Source organism: Akebia trifoliata, unplaced genomic scaffold (genome assembly GCF_017979445.1).
Source record: "Akebia trifoliata isolate Shusen 1 unplaced genomic scaffold, ASM1797944v1 Contig00728, whole genome shotgun sequence".
Taxonomy (NCBI): Eukaryota; Viridiplantae; Streptophyta; class Magnoliopsida; order Ranunculales; family Lardizabalaceae; genus Akebia; species Akebia trifoliata.
In genome coordinates this window covers 197,860-218,793 of record NW_028237152.1, presented here as the reverse complement: position 1 = coordinate 218,793, position 20,934 = coordinate 197,860, and positions in this window count along the sequence as shown.

Below are 20,934 nucleotides of genomic sequence, written 5' to 3'. Positions count from 1 at the left end.
TAGGAATCGAATTTTTACTCTAAAGGCAAATAAATTAATCTACGAAAGAAAAATACGGGTCCGGGGATCACGTTACGGGGTTGGAAGGTGTTAGGCACCAACCTCGCCCGGCAAACGCCGGTCTCTACTAATTTTCAAATAAAACTACATTGCTAGCAAGACCTAAATAATAATAAAAAAATAAAAATACTCACCTTTTTCGAGCGCAACGATTTTATTCCCTCAGATCTGAAAAAACCGTTTCTTGTACTGTACTCCTTGCTTCGTTCTGTCTCCGGATCTGATTTCTGATCTCCGAGGCAAGGTATCTCTTTCTTAGATATAGATTCTTCGAACTTTTTTATGGATTTTAGGGTGTTTTTGAAGGACTTCTAGGTATTTTTCAAGCTAAAATCGAAGTATGGGTGTTAGGTAAGGAGTTGGGGCTTCAAAATTAGGGTTTTGAGAAGCTTGTGGAGGCTTCTTGACCTATTTTTTCTAAGGTTTTTTCTTTGATACGAAAATAGGGTGTGGAGGCTCCTATTTACAAAAATTTTTAGAAGCATTAGGGTTCGATTAGGATTTCTTTTAGAGTTTTAATTAGGGTTTTAATTTAGGATTTTGACTTTAGTCTTATGAGATTGACTTGATTAGTTTAAATTAGGGTTTTGATTTAGGGTTTTGACTTTAGTCTTATGAGATTGATTTGATTAGTTTAGATTAGGGTTTTGATTTAGGATTTTGACTTTAGTCTTATGAGATTGACTTTAATACTTTGACTTTAGTCTTTCTTGGTTGGCTTTTAATATCTTGACTTAGTCTTACTTGATTGACTTTAAGGTTGACTTTATTTTTTGGAGAACCCCTTTTATTATATCTTTAATTATTTGGGCCCCCAGATGGAGGGGTCCTTAAATAAAGATCTTGGCAACCATCAACAATTTTGCCTGAAAGCCTGATTGATCGATTTTTAGTTTAAATTTTTAAATTAATTTTATTAATGTTTCACTTTACATTATTAATGATTTATTTATTAATTTCAAAATTTTTAGTTATTAAAATTGTAAAATTATCGTTTTACCCTCGAAGAGGATTTTTTACGTTTGAAGTCGTTTTTCAATGTCCCAGGATGTTTTGGAATCAGTTTTTCATTTAGAATTCAATGGGAATGTTGGTTTTTGTATGAAATGGTCGTGAACTTTATGAGAGACATTTTCGTAATTTTGTCGAATTCTGTGAAAATTAGCGAAATAATTTATTTGATTTCGATTTGTTATTTTATGTGTTTGAATGAGTTTTCCTAATCGTAACGTAGGCTCTAGGGTTGTTTTGATGTTAGGGGTATTTTGGTAATTTGGTCATTTTTAGTGATTTTTATCGTGAAACTTCTTTTTGGTCTGCAAGATGATGATTTCTATGTTTCTGGGGTCATATTTTCCTAGCGTAACGTGATTTCTAAGTTTTGTCAGTTCGAGATACCTCATCCAGATTTCCGAAACATATCTGGTAACAAAATAAAGCATTGGAATAGACATCAATCATTGGGAACCGTTGCGATAGGATTGACGAGTTGATTAATCAGGCGAGTACAAAAATGGGGTGTCTACACTCAAGCATCGCGCGACACCTTTGATCTGGGGATTAAATTGATTGTTTTTGGCTTCAGAGAAGTGAGTTGAAGTTTTTGATTATCACCTATACGGTATATCAAACGAAGTCACCACGTACCGTCTGATTGAGTATGCTCAAGAGGTATATAGGTGTACTTGGCAATGGTGGCTAGATAAAAAATAGATGAGCGTATGCGAATGATGAGATCAGAATGTATGGTTGTCCTCAAGGATTAAAGTTTTTTGTTTTACCTGATTAAAATGGGTACACCGACCCAATAAAGAATCCATTTTTTGCAATAATTCATGATAACCCAGTCCATCTCGATCCAACGATCATGGTGGGCCGGACCATTTAAATCAAAATGAAATTCAAATTCTTTGCTAATTCGGATTTCAACCCATTTTAAAAAAAGAAAATATTTTTCGGAAAAAGAATATTTTTCAGAAAAAATATTTTCCAAGAGAAAATACTTTCCAAAAGAAAAAAAAGGGAGGAAAAATGATTTACAAAAGATCTATTTTTGCATGGGAAAATTTTAAAATATGTCTTTTCCAAAAAAAATATTTTTATGCATGAACTTTGAAAAATTACTAAAATGTATTTTTCTAAAAAGAAAATGACTTGCAAAAAAAATAATCATATTTGTAAATTTTGCTATACCTGTGGACAATCAAAGGTGAAAATTTCCCAGTACATCCCTCTTGGTGTTATCATAGGCCCTAACGCCTTGATTAGTGGGTTTGAGGTCTTCAGCCTTAAACCCGAGGCAAGTAGCAGTCTTCAAAGGGCAAACATTTAATGCACTCCCATTATCAATCAATACCAGAGGTACCCTCATCCCGTTACAGTCAACTGTGATGTGCAATGGCTTAGTGTGACTTGCTCTCTCTTTTGGGAGATTTGAGTCCGAGAAGGATAAGATATTCTCCACGTAAGTCGCCCCTACTATGCTGGCCAGCTGATCTGGAGAAGTATCAAGGGAGACTTGGGCTATACTTAATGCTTTGAGAATAGCCTCCCTATGGGCAGTGGAAGCCATAAGTAAACGCCAAACCGAGGTAGCCTAATATCTCCCTACATTTGAGTCCTTATTACAAGTCGAAAGCCAACTCAAGGATGCATTTGCCTCTGAGATTCTTTCTAACCCCTCAGATAACAAGCCTAAGAAACCATATGTTCTCAAACCCAATATCAACCATACTTACATTGCCAATACCTCAGTTACCCCAACTCAACCCCTAGCCCGGACTAATAACCAGGTTCATCCAAGTCAACCTCGAACTCCGTATCAATTTACCAATTTAAGGATGACCCTTACCGTAACTTTGCAAAAACTGTTAAAAAAGGGTTGCTTACCCCGATTCAACCCCAACCTTTACCAAATCCCTTGCCAGCCGGACACAATCTCAACTTATTCTGCGAATTTCATCAAAATCCTGGCCATCACACGGATCGATGTATCGACCATGGTAACAACATATCAAAGCCATCCTTTCTACGCTACACCAGAAGGTCAAGTTTATCAAGGATGGGCTAGTAATTACTCTTCATGAAGACACCAAAATTATAGGAATCGTAAACAGTACTGAGGCCAAGAATGAGCCACTGCTTGAAATCCAGCTAGAACAACAGGGAATAGAACTTAGCGGGTTCGAATTCGAGAAGATCTACTCAGTTCAATGGGATCACTCGGTGAAAGAATATTTCCCTATTGAGAACACTTCTAACTATTATATGACCAATATGTTCAAAAAAATTAGATTTTTCCCGGGTATGGGCCTAGGTAGCAAGCAACAAGGTATCAAAGAGGTACTAGTGATTAAGGAAGTCGTTGGCACATTCGGGCTAGGATATAAGCCTACTAAGGAAGATTGGGCCCAATACTGGAAGACAAAGCGGGACAAGGCAATTACAAAAAGGAAATGGCACACCACGGATCTCATTAAAATGAAGCTCTATCGAAAGACCCTCAATGGCTACTTTGTGAAAGAAGGAGAAGACTTTCGTTATTGTGGGTTCCCAGAACCGTTCATTGATAACATCATAGGCACTCGTCTGTCAGGGTTTGAAATCTTCTTGACATGGAATGGCTTGAAAAAGGAAGTAAGCACAGAAGTTAAGGAGAAGAAAGTTGAAGACTAGGAGCTCGATCTGGACTCCCTCAACATTGATCAACTATTCATTGAAGATCACAGTGTCATAGTGTTGTCAGTTGAGAAGGGGATCCCAAATCCTCAGTCTGTAATCAGATCCGTTGTTGGGTGTCTCTCTAACTATCATGTAATTAGTCCTGTGTTGCATGTTAAGGCTGGGTCTGTCAGTCCCGTTAGTCCTGTTCAGTCTGACATGCCAGGTGAGTCATTTACTTCTGTTAAGTCAAATAAGTTAGTTGTTTCTGTTGAGTCTGTTATTTCTAGTGAGTATGTTTTTCCTGCTGAGTCAAGTGAGTCTGTCAAATCTGCAATGAGTCATGTTACCCCATCTCTTTTCAATGAAATGAAAGAAATTTTTTACTACCCCGAGCGTAATAATAATTTAATTAATAATCTGGTTTCGGAGGGAGAATCTTCCAACGAAGAACCTCCCTCTGAAATAATCAAATTACTTGAACAAGAAGATGAACGTCGGGCTCAATCTCTAATAAAGGAAGTAGAAGTTATCAACCTTGGAACAAAAGAAAGTCCTCAAGAAATTCGGATAGGGGTCACTTTATTTGTCGATGAACACAAAGGGATAGTAGACTTGCTCAGAAAGTTCAAAGACGTGTTCACGTGGTCTTACGAGGATATGCCGGGGGTAAGCACAGACATCATTCAACATCGGATTCTGTTGTATTCTGATGCTCAACCAATCGAACAGAAACTTTGACGTATGAAGCCAGAATGGACTCTGAAAATTAAAGAAGAAGTTACGAAGTAGATTAACGCTAGATTTTTGGAAGTAGTAGAATATCCTGAGTGGATTGCCGATGTCGTCCCAGTGTCGAAAAATGATGGAAAGGTCAGAATGTGTGTAGACTTTGGAGATCTAAACAAAACAAGCTCAAAGGATAGTTTCCCTTTGCAACACATAGATGTTCTAGTGGAAAGGATAGTACAGCAGGACACGCTTTGTTATCCTTCATGGATGACTTTTCGGGGTACAATCAGATAAAAATGGATCCTCGAGATATGTAAAAAATGTCATTCATCACACAATAGGGGACTTTCTGCTACAAGGTTATGCTTTTTGATTTGAAGAATGTCAGAGCCACCTATCAAAGAGCAGCCACAACTTTACTACATGACATGATACACAAGGAAGTCGAAGTCTATGTAGACGATATGATAGTCAAATCCAAAGAACGACTGAGGCATGTTGCTACTTTAGAAAAATTTCTCACAAGGATTCAAAAGTACCAACTCCGCCTCAACCCGCAAAAATGCGTATTTGGAGTAACTTCTGGGAAATTATTGTGATTTGTGGTCAGTCAAAAAGGGATCGAAGTAGACCCTGTGAAGATTAAAGCTATCCAAGAGATGCCACCGCTTGAGACTGAAAGACAGATTCGAGGTTTTCTGGGTAGAATCCAGTATGTTAGCAGATTCATCGCTCAACTCACCAACGTCTGCAAACCTATTTTCAAGCTTCTCAAGAAGAATGAACCAGCAGTTTGGAATGATCAATGTCAAAAGGCATTCGACCAAGTCAAGGAGTATCTCTTAAACCCACCTACACCGGGTGAACCACCTCTTCTTTATCTGTTAGTCAAAGAAGAAGCTATGGGATGCATGCTTGCACAGTATGACAAAGAGACTCGTAAAAAGAGGGCTATATACTACATCAGTAAAAAGATGTTAGAGTATGAACGAAAGTATTCGGCCCTCGAAAAAACTTGCTTAGCACTGGTATGGGTTACTCAGAGACCCTGACACTATATGTTGTCTCAATCAATTGTCCTGTTATCTCAGATGGATCCTCTCAAGTATCTTTTCGAGAAGTCGGCATTGATAGGGAGAGCCGCGCGATGGTTATTGTTGCTATCAGAATTTGACATCATGCATGTTACACAAAAATCTATCAAGGGGAGAGCTGTAGCAGAATACTTGGCAGATCACCCTGTAGTAGAAGGAATAAGGCCTGTCGATCAATTCCCAGATGAGAACATCTTGCATGTTAAAAGAAGAACCGCAGAACCAAATATGGCAGTTGTACTTTGATGGAGCCGCCAAGCAAAATGGGTATGGAATAGGGACAGTCATGTTTTCTCCGGAAGGATGCCACATTCCTATCGCTATTAAATTAGCCTTTTCGAATACTAATAACACGAATGAATACGAGGCATGCATCGCGGGGCTTGAAGCTTCTTTGAACCTGGGCATTACAGAAATTGAAGTTTTTGGGGATTTAGCCTAAGTCATATATCAGTCATTGGAAGAATGGAAGACTAGGGATGAAAAGTTGAAACCTTATCATGAGTATTTGTTAAACTTAGTCAGTAAGTTTAAAGCTATCATGTTCCAACACTTGTCAAGGAAGGATAACAGATTTGCTGACTCCTTAGCAACTTTATCTTCAATGATCCACTTACCCCCTGGCATGGAATTGAGGTCGATCACTGTTGAAGTCAAAGAAAAACCCGCATACTGCCATCAGATCAACATTGCTACTCAACTACCCGATGGAAAACCATGGTACACAGATATAAAGAGAGTGTTGGAAAAACAAAAATTCCTGGAAGAAGCATCGAGGAAGGAACGACAAATCCTACTAAGATTAGCATCTCAATTCATCATGTGCGCAGGAAGTTTATACAAAAGGTCTTATGACGGGATTCATTTGTCGTGTGTTGATGAAGATCAAGCTGAACAGATAATGGTTGAACTACATTCAGGAGAATGTGGCCCACACATGAGTGGGAAAATGTTAGCTAAGAAAATTGTGAGACAAGGGTACTACTGGCCCACGATGGAAACAGATTGTCACCACATGGTCAAGACCTGTCATAAATGCCAAATACATGCGAACCTTATATATGTGTCACCATCTCAATTAGTTGGTCTGACATCACCATGGTCATTCTCAGTTTGGGGAATTGACCTTATTGGTAAAATATCGCCTAAGGCTTCAAACGGGCATGAATACATTCTAGTTGCTATCGATTATTTTATCAAGTGGGTCGAAGCTGCCTCTTATGATGTCCTCACTGCGTCTCGAGTTGCAAAGTTTATCCAAACAAACATCATTAGTCGATACAGGATACTTTCGGAATTAATCTCTGATAACGGGTCACACTTCAAAGCTGAGGTTATTAAATTATGTTCTAAGTTCAAAATTTCACACCACAAATCATTCCCTTACTGCCCTCAGACTAATGGAGCAGTCGAAGCAGCTACCAAGAATCTAAAGACTATCCTCAGGAAATGTATCAATTACATCGAGATTGGTCAGAAAAACTGCCATTTACACTGTGGGCATATCGAACTTCAATCCGATCCTCTATTGGAGCTACTCCCTACTCCTTAGTATATGGCATGGAAGTTGTCTTGCTAGTTGAAATGGAAATTCTGTCTCTCAGGGTCCTGTTAGAAAGTCAGTTGTCAGAAGCATAATTGAATTTGATCGAAGAAAAATGAATAAGAACGTTGTATCATGTGCAAGCTTATCAAAGAAGAGTCGCCCGTGCGTTTGACAAAAAGATCAAGGCCCGTCACTTACAAGTCAAGGATTTAGTACTCAAAGAGAATCGGGCACCTATCTTTGACCCTAGAGGGAAGTTCAAACCAAATTGGGAAGGTCCGTTCATCGTCAAGGAAATACTATCAGGAAAAACTGTTAGGCTTCAAGATCATGATGGAATCGAATTACCAGAACCAACCAACCTTGACCAAATCAAACGGTACTACATTTAAGGAGGCCATCCTTAGCCGAATCAATCCTTATATTACCTAGTTACCCAGTTCAACATATCCTTTCTCAACCCCTTTGCAGCCTTTTCAAAAAGAAAAATTATGTCTTTTCTTTCTTAGCCCGATCACCTAACCCAGATGAGGGAAGATTCGAACTACGTCTTGGTTTGATCCCAAAATTCTGGGGTATGTAGGCAACCTGAGAAGTTACTTTAGGCCCGACCACATTAAAATAAAAAAATAGATTCCTCGACAAAGAAAAAAATCTAAAAAGAAAAAATTCAAAAAAATATCATCCAAAATAGGGAAGAAAATTCAAAGAAAAAGAGAAAAATGCCACACAAGGGACATTCAGGTTTTTGAGCCTTAGAATTCCTTTTTTTTATACCTAGTCCTAAGCCTACCTATAAAAGTCCTCCTAAGTACCGTGCAGAAACGTCAAGGAAGGTAGCAAAGCATGACTAGGCAGTAACTCTAGAAGTTCAGACGAAAAGAAAAAAAAAAGAAAAAAAACCTGCTAGGTTGAAAATCCGAAAAGGGCGACTTAGGCAAAAATTAAGGCAAGCTCGCAAGGTTGAAAATCTGGAAGGACGACTTTAGCAAGAATCAGAGCAAAGAAAAAAATAGCTCGCTAAATCGAAAACCTGAAAAGGCGATCTAGGCAAAAGCTAGAGCAAGCTCGCTAGATTGAAAACCTGAAAAGGCGATCTAGGCAAAAGTTAGAGCAACAAAGCAAAACAGAAGAAAATTCTTAGGAGGTTCGAGCTGAAACGTCAAAAGTCTGAATAATCAAGTTCAATACTTAACTTAAACCAGGCACAGACTCAGAACCCACAAGTATCTTATCTACGATCGATTTGAAAATTTTTACTTCCCCAAGTGAACCAAGGGAGAGAAGGGTGAATTCTATGACGAGTCTCAAAAGGAAATATTTTGTTCTCTTGAGCCTGACTCAAGATCTTCAATAAAATTAATCAAAATTAAAAGTTGGATTTTTATTGCGCTTGTGGTAATCAAATATTTCAAACCTTCATACAAGGGGAATTTTCTTTTCCTCTAAATATGTAGTTTCTCCCTTATACTAGGGGCATTTTTTTGCATGATGTATTCAATTATCTCCAATGCCATGTTTATTGTCAAACTAGGGGCATTTTGTTTTTGAACAATGTTAATCCTAAAAGATAATGGGAACACCAAACTTAAGGTTACTCTCTTGATAACAGTTTTTTAAAAAACCCTTGAGGTTCAAAACAAATAAAAACTCAGGTTTTAAATTCATAAAACTTTTTGATAAAACCCTTGAGAGTCAACAAAAGCGTTCCTGATCTCATATTTTGATTTTTGCCCAGAGAATAACTCATTTACCTAGAGTAGGAGGTATGGCATTCTTTCGTTCCTAGATTCTTTTCCAGATCCATTCATTCTTGGATTCGATCATTCTCTTCTAGATTCATTATCTTTGCTTAGATGCTGCCAAGGGTTATCCTAGATTTTGCTCAGTTACCGCCAAGGGTTAATTTGGATTTTGCTCAGTTTCCACCAAGGGTCATCTTGGATTTTACTCAGTTTCCGCCAAGGGTTATCTTGGATTTTGCTCAGTTGCCACCAAGGGTTAACTTGGATTTTGCTCAGATGCCGCCAAGGGTTATCTTGGATTTTGCTCAGTTTCCACCAAGGGTTATCTTGGATTTTGCTCAGTTGCTGCCAAGAGTTAACTTAGATTTTGCTCAGTTACCACCAAGGGTTATCTTGGATTTTGCTCAGATGCCGCCAAGGGTTATCTTGAATTTTCCTCAGATGCCGCCAAGGGTTATCTTGGATTTCGTTCAGATGCCGCCAAGGGTTAACTTGGATTTTGCTCAGTTGCCGCCAAGGGTTATCTTTGATTTTGTTCAGTTACCGCCGAGGGTTTTCTCGGAATTATGCTTAGTTTATGCTCTAATTATACTCAGATTATGCTCAGTTATACTCAGTTTATGCTCAAATTATGCTCAGTTATACTCGGTTTATACTCAGTTTATGCTCAGATTATACTCAATTATGCTCAGTTTATGCTCAGTCTATGCTCAGATTATGCTCAGTTTATACTCAATTTATATTCACTTTGTGCTCAGATTTTACTCAGTTCCAACTTAAACACTTTGAAATTTGTCTCAAATTTTAAGCCCACACACTTGCACAGTTGTTAATCAATCAAGGAGAATTTTCTAAAATTCAAGGATCTGGCACTGCCAGTGAGAGCTTACGCTCAAAGACCTGACATTTCTTTTTTCGGGGAGAGCTTTACCCTCAAGGATCCGAACACCCTAATGAATTGCTAAATCAGGCTGCAAAATGAACAGTCATTAACTTTGGCATTCGGATATCGCACTATCTACCATAATAGATTTGCTATCTAGTTCGCTTCAACCCTCTGCCAAAGAGGGGCATCTGTAAACATCCCATTTTTGCATTCGCCTGATTAATCAACTCGTCAACCCGATCGCAACGGTTCCGAATGGTGGATGTTTATTCCAATGCTTTATTTTGTTACTAGATATGTTTCAGAAATCCAGATGAGGTATCTCTTGATAAAATTGTAGAAACCACGCTATGCTAAGAAAATATGACCCCAAAAGCTTAGAAATCATTATTTTTCAGACAAAAAGAAGCTTCACGATAAAAATAACTAAATAATGACCAAATTACCAAAATACCCCTAATCTTAAAATATCCCTAGAGTCTACATTACGCTTAGGAAAACTCTTTCAAACACATAAAATAATAAATCGAAACCAAATAAATCATTTCGCCAATTTTCATAGAATTCGACAAAATTATGATAATGTCCCTCATAAAGTTCAAGATCATTTCACACAAAAACTTCATAAATGACAAAAATCAACATTCCCATTGAATTCCTTACGAAAAACCGATTTCAAAGCATCCTGGAACATTGAAAAAATACTTAAAATGCGAAAAGTCTTCTCCGAGTGCAAAACGATAATTTCACAATTTTCATAATTAAAATTTTTTAAATTAATAAATAAAATATTAAATAATTAAATTGAAACATTAATGAAATTAATTTAAATATTTGAACCAAAGAAATCGATCAATCAGGCTCTCAGGCAAAATTATTGAGGGTTGCCAAGATATTTCTTCAAGGACCCCTCCATTTGGGGGTCCAAAGAATTAAAGATATAATAGAGGGGGGTTCTCCAAAAAATTAAAGTCAATCAATTAAGACTAAAGTAAATCAAATAAGACCAAAAGTCAAAACCCTAATAGAGTTCCAATTAAATAATAACTCTATTTAATAGAGTTCTAAGTAAAATATAACTCTACTTGAAACAATTCTAATTAAAATACAACTCTACCTAAAACAATTCTAACTAAATACAACTCTAAGTAAAAGAATTCAAATTAAACACTAATTCTATCTAAATCAACCCTTAAAAAAATCTATAAATAGGCGTCCTCACATCCTATTTTCGTATCAAATAATAAACCCTAAGAGAAGTAAGTCAAAAAGCTTCCCTAGCCTCCCATAAACCCTAATTTTGAAGCCCCAACTCCTTACCTAACACTCATACTTCGATTTTAGCTCGAAAAACACCTAGAAGTCTTTCAAAAACACTCAGAAATTCACAAAAAAATCTGAAGAATCTAAATCTAAGAAAGAGATACCTCACCTGGAGATCAGAAATCAGATCCGGAGACAGAACGAAGCGAGGAGTACTGTACAAGGAGTTACTCTGTCAGATCTAAGGGAATACAATCGTTGTGCATCGAAGGTAAAATTTACTTTATTTTTTTATCTAGGTTTTGTAAGCAATGTAATCTTATTTGGGATAAGTAGAGACCGGTATTGGCCGGGCGGGGTTGGTGCCTAACACCTTCCAACCTCGTAATGTGATCCCCGGATTCAGTTTTTCTTTAGTAGATTAGTTTCTTATCCGTTTAGAGTCAATATTCGGTTCCTAGACCGTAATAACTAGGAGGCGACTCCCAAACCTCAAGAGTCAAAAGCGGATCCGCGCACCCCGCGGATTGAGGGTGCTTTTACCCCTTGATAATATTTTAAATAAACCCTGAAAATTCATGCAATGATTATTCAGAAGGAAAATAATTCTATTGCACTCTTGAAAATTATTGACAAATAATGTTTTCATTGAATACAACTTTCACAAATCTGATTATTTTTGCAAGTCATTTTCTTTTTAAAAAAATACATTATAGTAATTTTTCAAAGTCCATGCAAAAAAGAAAAATTTCAAGGTTCATGCAAAAATATATATTTTGTAAATCATTTTTTCTTCCTTCTCTTTTCTTTTGGAAAACATTTATTCCGGAAAACACTTTTCTTCTGGAAAACATTTTTCTTCTTTTAAAATGGGTTGAAACCCGAACTTAGAAAAGAATTTGATTTCCATTTTGATTTAAATTTATTCTTTATTCGGTCGGTGTACCCATTTTAATCAAGTAAAACAAAAAACTTTAATCATTGAGGACAATCATACATTCTGATCTCATTATTCACAAGGTTTCATTCAATAAACAACCCGGGAACACCCACGATAAGTTCCAGTTGTGACCTATAGGGAGGTTTCTAGACTCTAGGTTTACTACGTGCTATGCAATTTATTTGGCCACCCTTGCCCAAGTACACCTATATACCTCTTGATACGTGGTAACTTGGTTTGATATACCATATAGGTGATAATTCAAAACTTCAACTCATTTCTCTCAAGTCAAAAACAGCCAGTTTAATCTCCAGATTAGAGGTGGCGCACGATGCTTGAGCAAAGACACTCTTAAATCACCTCTTTTCTAGAATAGACATAGGCTATCTTCTAATACCATAGTACATCGGAGCAGGATCTTGCTTAGGCACTGCTTTGAACCAAGAAGTGCAACTGATGTACTTGGATCATCTTTGATATACCTATGGGTACGAGTCAAGAGTTGTAGCATTCATAAATGGTTTGGCATCCCATGAGGGGACCGACCACGTACTAGTACTACATTGGCAAACGGGACATGTGACTGTGCAGCTTACAATAGGTCAAAGGCTCAGGTCGCTCCAGCTTGGGTGTGAAAGCGCCCTCGATCCGCGGGGTGCGCGGACCCGCTTTTGACCCTTGAGGTTTGGGAGTCGCCACCTAGTTATTACGGTCTAGGAACCGATCAATGACTCTAAACGGATAAAAACTAATCTAAAACCAAAAAAAACTGAGTTCGGGGATCATGTTACGGGATTGGAAGGTGTTAGGCACCAACCCCGCCCGGCCAAAGCCGGTTTCTACTAAATTCCCAAGTAAATTACATTGCTAAAACCTAGATAAAAAAAAATTACCTTTCCGATGCAAGGACTTTGTTCCCTCAGATCTGACAAAAAGAGCTCCTTGTACCGTGCTCCCTTGCTTCGTTCTGTTTCCGGATTTGTCTTTGGATCTCCGAGGCAAGGTATCTCCTTGTTTTTGAATCTGAACTCTTCAAATTCGTTGCGGATTTGGGGGTGTTTTTAGAAGGCTTTTGGGTGTTTTCTAGACTAAAATTGAAGGGGGGATGTTAGCTAAGGAGTTGGGGCTCCAAAACTAGGGTTTATGGGGGGCTAGGGGAGCTTCTAGACCTACTTCTCCTAGGGTTTATGATTTGATACGAAAATAGGGTGTGAGCACCTCTATTTATAGATGTTTTTAGGGGTTGATTTGGATAGAGTTAGTGTTTAATTAGAGATCTTTTAATTAGAGTTGTGTTTTAGTTAAAATTGTTTTAGGTAGAATTGTGTTTTAATTAAAATTGTTTTAGGTAGAATTGTGTTTTAATTCAAATTATTTTAGGTAGAATTGTTTTTAAGTTAGAACTCTATTAGATAGAGTTATTATTTAATTAGATCTCTATTATGACTTTTAGTCTTATTTGATTGACTTTTAATGTTTTGACTTTGGTCTTAATTGATTGACTTTTAATATCTTGACTTCAGTCTTGCTTAATTGACTTTAATTTTGACTGTAGTCTCACTCGATTGACTTTAATACCTTAACTTCAGTCTTGCTTGATTTACTTTAAATTTTTGGAGAAGGCCCCTTTCATTATTTCTTTAATTCTTTGGACCCCCAAATGGAGGGGTCCTTAAAGAAATATCCCACGAACCCTCAACAATTTTGCCTGAGAGTCCGATTAATCGATTTTTTAGGTTCAAAATTTTAAATTAATTTCATTAATGTTTCACTTTAATTATTTAATATTTTATTTATTAATTTCGAATTTTTTAATTATGAAAATTGTGAAATTACCGTTTTGCCCCCGGAGAGGACTTTTCACGTTTCAAGTCGGTTTTTAATGTTCTAGGATGTTTTAGAATCGGTTTTTCATAAGGAATTCAATGAGAATGTTGGTTTGTGTCATTTATGAAATTTTTTGTGTGAAATGATTGTGAACTTTATGAGGGGCATTTTCGTAATTTTGTCAAATTCTGTTAAAATTGGTGAAATGATTTATTTGATTTCGATTTATTATTTTATGTGTTCGAGAGAGTTTTCCTAAGCGTAACGTAGGCTCTAGGGTTGTTTTGATGTCAGGGGTATTTTGGTAATTTGATCAATTTTTAGTGATTTTTATCGTGAAGCTTCTTTTTGGTCTGCAAGATGATGATTTCTATGTTTCTGGGGTTGTGTTTTCCTAGCGTAGCGTGATTTCTAAGGTTTTGTCAGTTCGAGATACCTCATCCGGATTTCTGAAACACATCTGGTAACAAAATAAAGCAACGGAATACACATCCATCATTGGGAATCCTTGCGATCGGGTTGACGAGTTGATTAATCAGGCGGATGCAAAAATGGGGTGTCTACAGGGTGCATCAATATACCTTTCAGAGTCACCTGATCAAATGGTACTAATGCCCCAGTTTAATATACCCTAAGGTACATGACTGGAGTTGTGATTTTCATGAATGACGTCACATCTCCGAAGAGATCGGGCCACGCACTAGTGCAATGTTGGTTATATTGGGACATGTTAGCGTGCAAAACAATAAACGTGCTAGTTGTATGTGCAAAACAGGGTGGGGTGTGCCCGGGGCCTTTTTTAAAAAAATGGGCCCATGGGCCTGATCATTTCATCACAACATGAATATTAACCAAAATAAATATCAATCTAATTATCAAAATAAGCACATCAAGCATATATCTCAATCAAGATTATGGCAATGTTAGATAAACAACCAACTAATAATCGGATCCAATCATTGAAATAAGCACACAATTTTTAGTCCAAGTCAAAAAGATTTTTTTCATGCATGGTAAACCTTTTGCGAACATAGGCTAGCTTGACCAACTCATAAGGTTTCAAATATCACTAAGGGTCATTAGGCTAACATGGTTCATCACATTTATAATCCAATATCACAACCTTTTGCATTTAATGAAAAAGTTCAATATGCACATATATATTTATATATACATAACTTTGATCCAAAATTTTGAAAAATGAGTAGCTACAAAATCAAATTTAAAATCAAAATGAAGATTAATTTTTAAGAATTTTCTTTTAAATTTTTTCTCCTTTTAAAAAAAAAAAAAAAATTTCTTAAAATTTTGTCCAGCATTGGACCATGCTCTTGGATGCCACGCAGAGAGATCAAAATTCCAAAACATGATCTGATGGCACATGGTTATAACACACAAAATTATGAGATTTTAGAAATATAAAAGTTAATTTTTGTCATTGAATTTCAATTTTAAATTTGGGAGATCATAACAATCCATTTTTATACCCGTGATCAAAATAGTTTTTTTTTCTAAATTTTTCTTTTAAATCGGAGATTTTCCATGAAATATAGAAACAGTGGTATTGGATTTTTAATTTGATAATCCCAATGGACCTAATGACACTTATTAAGATTTAATATCTTACTAAGTTAGTCATGAAAGCATGACCCATAAAGTGGATTCCATCACATTTTTTTTTATTGTTGAGGTTGCTAACAACACATACAATTTACATAACCTTTTTGAATTTTTTTCATAAAATGCATTAAAGTCAAACATCACTATTGCCCTTATCTTGCTGATAAGTCAATGAAGTCACCCAACCTGTTCATTTGTAAACAGCCCCAACTATAACTGTTGCACTTGTAGGTTTTTGAACCAAAATCCAAGAAAGAGTGGCAAGAAATAGAAATAAGAAGAAATGAAAAATTAGTTCCAAATCCATCACAACTGCTTCAACACCGATTCAACTTGATTAAAATAACTCAGTCTTCCCTTGGTAAGAAAAAAATCTTACTAAACTATCAAGGCTAGCCTATTCCCAAGTTATGAAACAAAACTTTTTGTTTTTATGTTGCTGCCAGCAACACTCAAACTCGTTCATTGAAAAAATAGCTGCCACAACATGCTGCCAACACTTGAATACTTCAACTTTTCTTTTCCTTTTTTAATGTTGTTGGCAGCAACATTGACTCAAAAGTGAAATACTTGAATTTTTTTTTTTTTTTACAAAAGCATAAATCCATGTAGCATTAATAAAAATTTGGTGTGACCATAATGACTCAACAAAATCATAATTTCTGGTGCAGAGAGGGCTTCCATAGAACCCTTTTCTCCTTTTTAATTTTTTTTCAATGGACATGATTTAATTTCACACCCATCAACACCCACGCGGATTGTGCGAAATCTCTCTGCATCAAAACTAGCAACTTTGTCAAGCCATTGTTCATCGTCATTGTGTCTCGTGTTTTCCAATCTCTAGCAAAGAACTACAAATGCTCCAACCTTTTGTGAGAGACGAAATCATCTCCAACAATTTCAAGATTTTTTTTTTATTGTCGAAACATTGGAATGATCTAATTGAGAGAGAAGCCGCCCCAATATTTAAATCGATCCAAGTCCCTTCTCAAACACCAAATCAGATATGGTTTTTTCTTATTTTTTTAATCCGTTTGTCACGCACAAGTTTGAAGAAGAAAGAGAGTGAAAAGGAAAAACCTTGTTTTTTACTTTCAGCACACCATGCACATAGCTGCTGATTTTTTTTTTTTTTTTTTTATATTTGCGATCAAAAAAATCTGGATGATTCTTCCAATTGAAAAAAAATAGGGTTTTTATTAGAAAAGAAAATTGGGGGTTTTGAAGCTAAAGAAATCTGGATTTGGCATGAGTGAAGTGAGAGAGGAATCGAGAAGAAGAAAATCGAGTGACAATCTCGCTCATTTTTTTAGTGGTGGTTTCATGGCTGTTTTGATCGAGCTGAAAAGTTACTCTTCGATCAGAACCCATGAGGGAGAGAGAGAAAAATTAGGAAACATTGATATCTCCTTCTCTGTCTGTTGAAGAAGAAGATGAATAAAAAAAACGTTTTTTTCTATTGCACACTAGCAATTCTTTTTTTTTTTTTTTTTTTTTTTTTTTTGTAAAAACGTTGTTGCCCTTTGGCAGCAAAAAGAAAAAAAAAATCCTTTATTTTTTTTAAACGTTGCTGCCCATTAACAGCACATTAAAAAAAATTAACACACACTAGCTCCACTTTTTTTATTTTTTAATAACTATCAAAAGATAGATCATTGGACGCTTGATGAATATTAAAAAGAAAGAAAGAAAAAATTAAAATTTATCTTTTAAAAAAAAAAAACCGACAACCTCCATGTTTTAACAATCATTAATCCATCTTGAACAAACCGATTTCTTGAAATCCTTCACCATTTACGGTCACCTTAAGTAACCTTCGATTGAACCACAGAAAATAATATAGCAAATCAACGCACTCAAAATCGAACCGAATAATTAATGATTGAACCAACAAGTACAATAAAAAAAACTGATAAACAAACAATAAAAAGAAACAGACTAAAAACTAAATAAAAAAAATAAAAAACTAGGTCATTAGCAATGTTCCCATACTTGGGATTTTTCAAGTCTGATACTCAATAATCCTCAGTGGAGTCGCCACTGAAAGCCCCCTCGATCCGCGGGGTGCACGGATCCGCTTTTGACCTTTGAGGTTTAGGAGTCGCCACCTAGGTATTGCGGCCTAAGAACCAAATATCGACTCTAAACGTATAAAAAGAACTAATCTACTTAAAAAAATAACTGAGTTCGGGGATCACATTATGAGGTTGGAAGGTGTTAGGTACCAACCCCGCCCGGCAAACGTCGGTCTCTACTAATTCTCAAATAGAACTACATTGCTGAAAAGACCTAATCAATAAAAAAAAATTTAATCTTTACCTTTACGAAGACAACGGTCTTATTCCCTCAGATCTGGTAGAATAGTTTTTCGTACAGCACTCCTCGTTTCGTTCTGTCACCGGATTCGTTTCGGATCTCCAAAATAAAATATCTCCTTCTAAATTTTTTTATTTTTTTATGGATTTCTGAGGTATTTTGGAAGGGTTTATAGGCATTTTTTGAGCTAAAGTTGGGGTATGGATGTTAGGTAAGGAGTTAGGGCTTCAAAATTAAGGTTTATGAGAGGCTAAGGAAGCTTTTTCACCTACTTTTTCTAGGGTTTCTTTTTTTATTCGAAAATAGGTTGTAGGAACCCCTATTTATAGATTTTTGTAAGTGCTTATTTTGATAGAGTTAGTGTTTAATTATAATTCTTTTAGAAAGAGTTATTGTTTAATTATAATTGTTTTAGGTAGAGTTATATTTTAATTAGAATTATTTTAAATAGAGTTATTATTTAATTAGGATTGTTTTAAATAGAGTTATTATTTAATTAGAATTATATTAAAGTTTTGACTTTTAGTCTCACTTGATTGACTAGAATTTAGGGTTTCGACTTAAGTCTTACTTGATTGACTTTAATATCTTGAATTTAGTCTTACTTGATTGACTAGAATTTATGGTCTCGACTTAAGTCTTACTTGATTGACTTTAATATCTTGACTTTAGTCTTACTTGATTGACTTTAAGATCCTGACTTTAGTCTTACTTGATTGACTTTAAGATTGACTTTAAGATTTTGACATTAGTCTTACTTTATTGACTTTAATATTAATTAGGATTTCACTTTACATTAATTAATTTTTTAATTATTAATTTTTTAATTATTAATTTTAAAATTTTTAATTATTAAAATTATAAAATTACCATTTTACCCTCGGAGAGGATTTTTTGTGTTTTAAGTCAGTTTTTGATGTTCTAAGATGTTTTGGAATCAATTTTTCGTAAGTAATTCAATAGAAATATTGGTTTTTATCATTTACAAAAAATTTTGTGCAAAATGATCGTGAATTTTATGAGGGGCATTTTCGTAATTTTGTCAAATTCTGTGAAAATTGGCGAAATGATTTATTTGATTTCGATTTGTTGATTTATGTATTTGAAAGGGTTTTTCTAAGCGTAATGTAGGCTCTGGAGATGTTTTGAGATTAGGGGTATTTTGGTAATTTAGTCATTTTTTAGTGATTTTTATCGTAAAGCTTCTTTTTGTCGACAAGATGATGATTTCTACGTTCTTGGGGTTATATTTTTCTAGCGTAGTGTGGTTTCTACATTTTTGTTAGTTTGAGATACCTCATCCGAATTTTTGAAACATATCTAGTAACAAATAAAACATTGGAATATCATCCATCATTGGGAACCGTTGCAATCGGGTTGATGAGTTGATTAATCAGGTGAATGCAAAAATAGGGTGTCTACACCAGGCAAAGACTCATAAGTCACAAGTATCTTGTCTACGATTGATCTAAATTTTTTTTGCTTCCCCAAGTGAATCAAAGGGGGAGAAGGGTGAATTCCATGATGAGTTTCAGAAGAAAATATTTTGCTTTCTTGAGCCTACTTAAAATCTTCAATATAAAAAGTCGAAATTAAAAGTTGAATATTTATTGTGCTTGTAGTAATCAAATATTTCAAACCTTCATACAAGGGGCATTTTCTTTCTTCTCTAATATGTAGTTTCTCACTTATATTAGGGGTATTTTTTGTTTTTTTATAAGATGTGTTCAATACAATGTTTCCTATCAAATTAAGCGCATTTTGTTATCAAACTTGATCAATGTTAATCCTAAGAGATAACGGGAACCCCTAATTTACGGTTACCCTTTTGATAGTATTTTTTTGAAAACCCTTAAGGTTAAAAAGAAGTTAAAATTCATAAAATTTTGAAAAACCTTGAGGTTCAAACAGAAGCGTTTCTGATCTCACATTTGATTGTGTCTAGAGATTAACTCATACCCTTTCACCTAGAATAGGAGATAGGGCATCTTTCTTTCCCAGATTCAATTATCCTTTCCCAGATCTATTCACTCCCAGATTCATTTTCATTCTTTCTTTCCCATAGTCAATCATCTTTTCCCAGATCTATTCACTCCCACAATCAATCATTATTTTCCAGATTCATTTTCAAACATTCTTGTCCAGATCTAGTCATTCCCAGATTCAATCACTCTTTTCCAGATTTATTTTCAATCTTTCTTTCTCATATTCATTCCTTCCTTCTCAGTTTTACACAGCCAGATACCGCCAAGGGTTATCTTGGATTTTGTTTAGTTGCCGCCAAGGGTTAACTTAGATTTTGCTCAGTTGCCGCCAAGGGTTATCTTGGAATTTGCTCAGTTGCCGTCAAGGGTTATCTTTGATTTTTTCTAGTTATCGCCAAGGGTTAACTTGAATTTTGCTCAGTTGCCGCCAAGGGTTATCTTGGATTTTGCTCAGTTGCCGCCTAGGGTTATCTTGGATTTTGCCTAGTTACCGCCAAGGGTTAACTTGGATTTTGTTCAGTTGCCACCAAGGGTTATCTTGGATTTTGCTCAGTTGCCGCCAAGGGTTATCTTGGATTTTGCCTAGTTACCGTCAAGGGTTAACTTGGATTTTGTTCAGTTGTCGCCAAGGGTTATCTTGGATTTTGCTCAGTTCCCGTCAAGGGTTAAATTGGATTTTACTCAGTTGCCGCCAAGGGTTAACTTGGATTTTACTCAGTTGCCACCAAGGGTTAGCTTGGATTTTGCTCAGTTGTCGTCGAGGGTTATCTTGGATTTTGCTCAGTTGCTGCTAAGGGTTAACTTGGATTTTGTTCAGATGCCGCCGAGGGCTTTCTCAAAATTATGCCCAGATTATGCTCAAATTTTACTCAGTTTTACACAATACACACACTCACACTTGCACTTTTTAGTTAGGGAGAATTCTCAAAAATTCAAGGATCTGATGTTGTCAATGAGAGCTTGCGCTTGAGGACCTGACAATTTTTAGTTTGAGGAGAGGATTATCTTCAAGGATCCAAACATCTTAACAAATTGTTAAATCAGGCTGTAAAATGAACTGTCATTAGCTTTGACATTCGGATATCGCATTATCTACTAAAATAGATTTGCTATCTAGTTTGCATCAACCCTCTGCCAAAGAGGGGCATCTGTAGACACCCAATTTTTGCATTCACCTGATTAATCAACTCGTCAACCCGATTGCAACGGTTCCCAATGATGGATGATTATTCTAATGCTATATTTGGTTGCTAGATATGT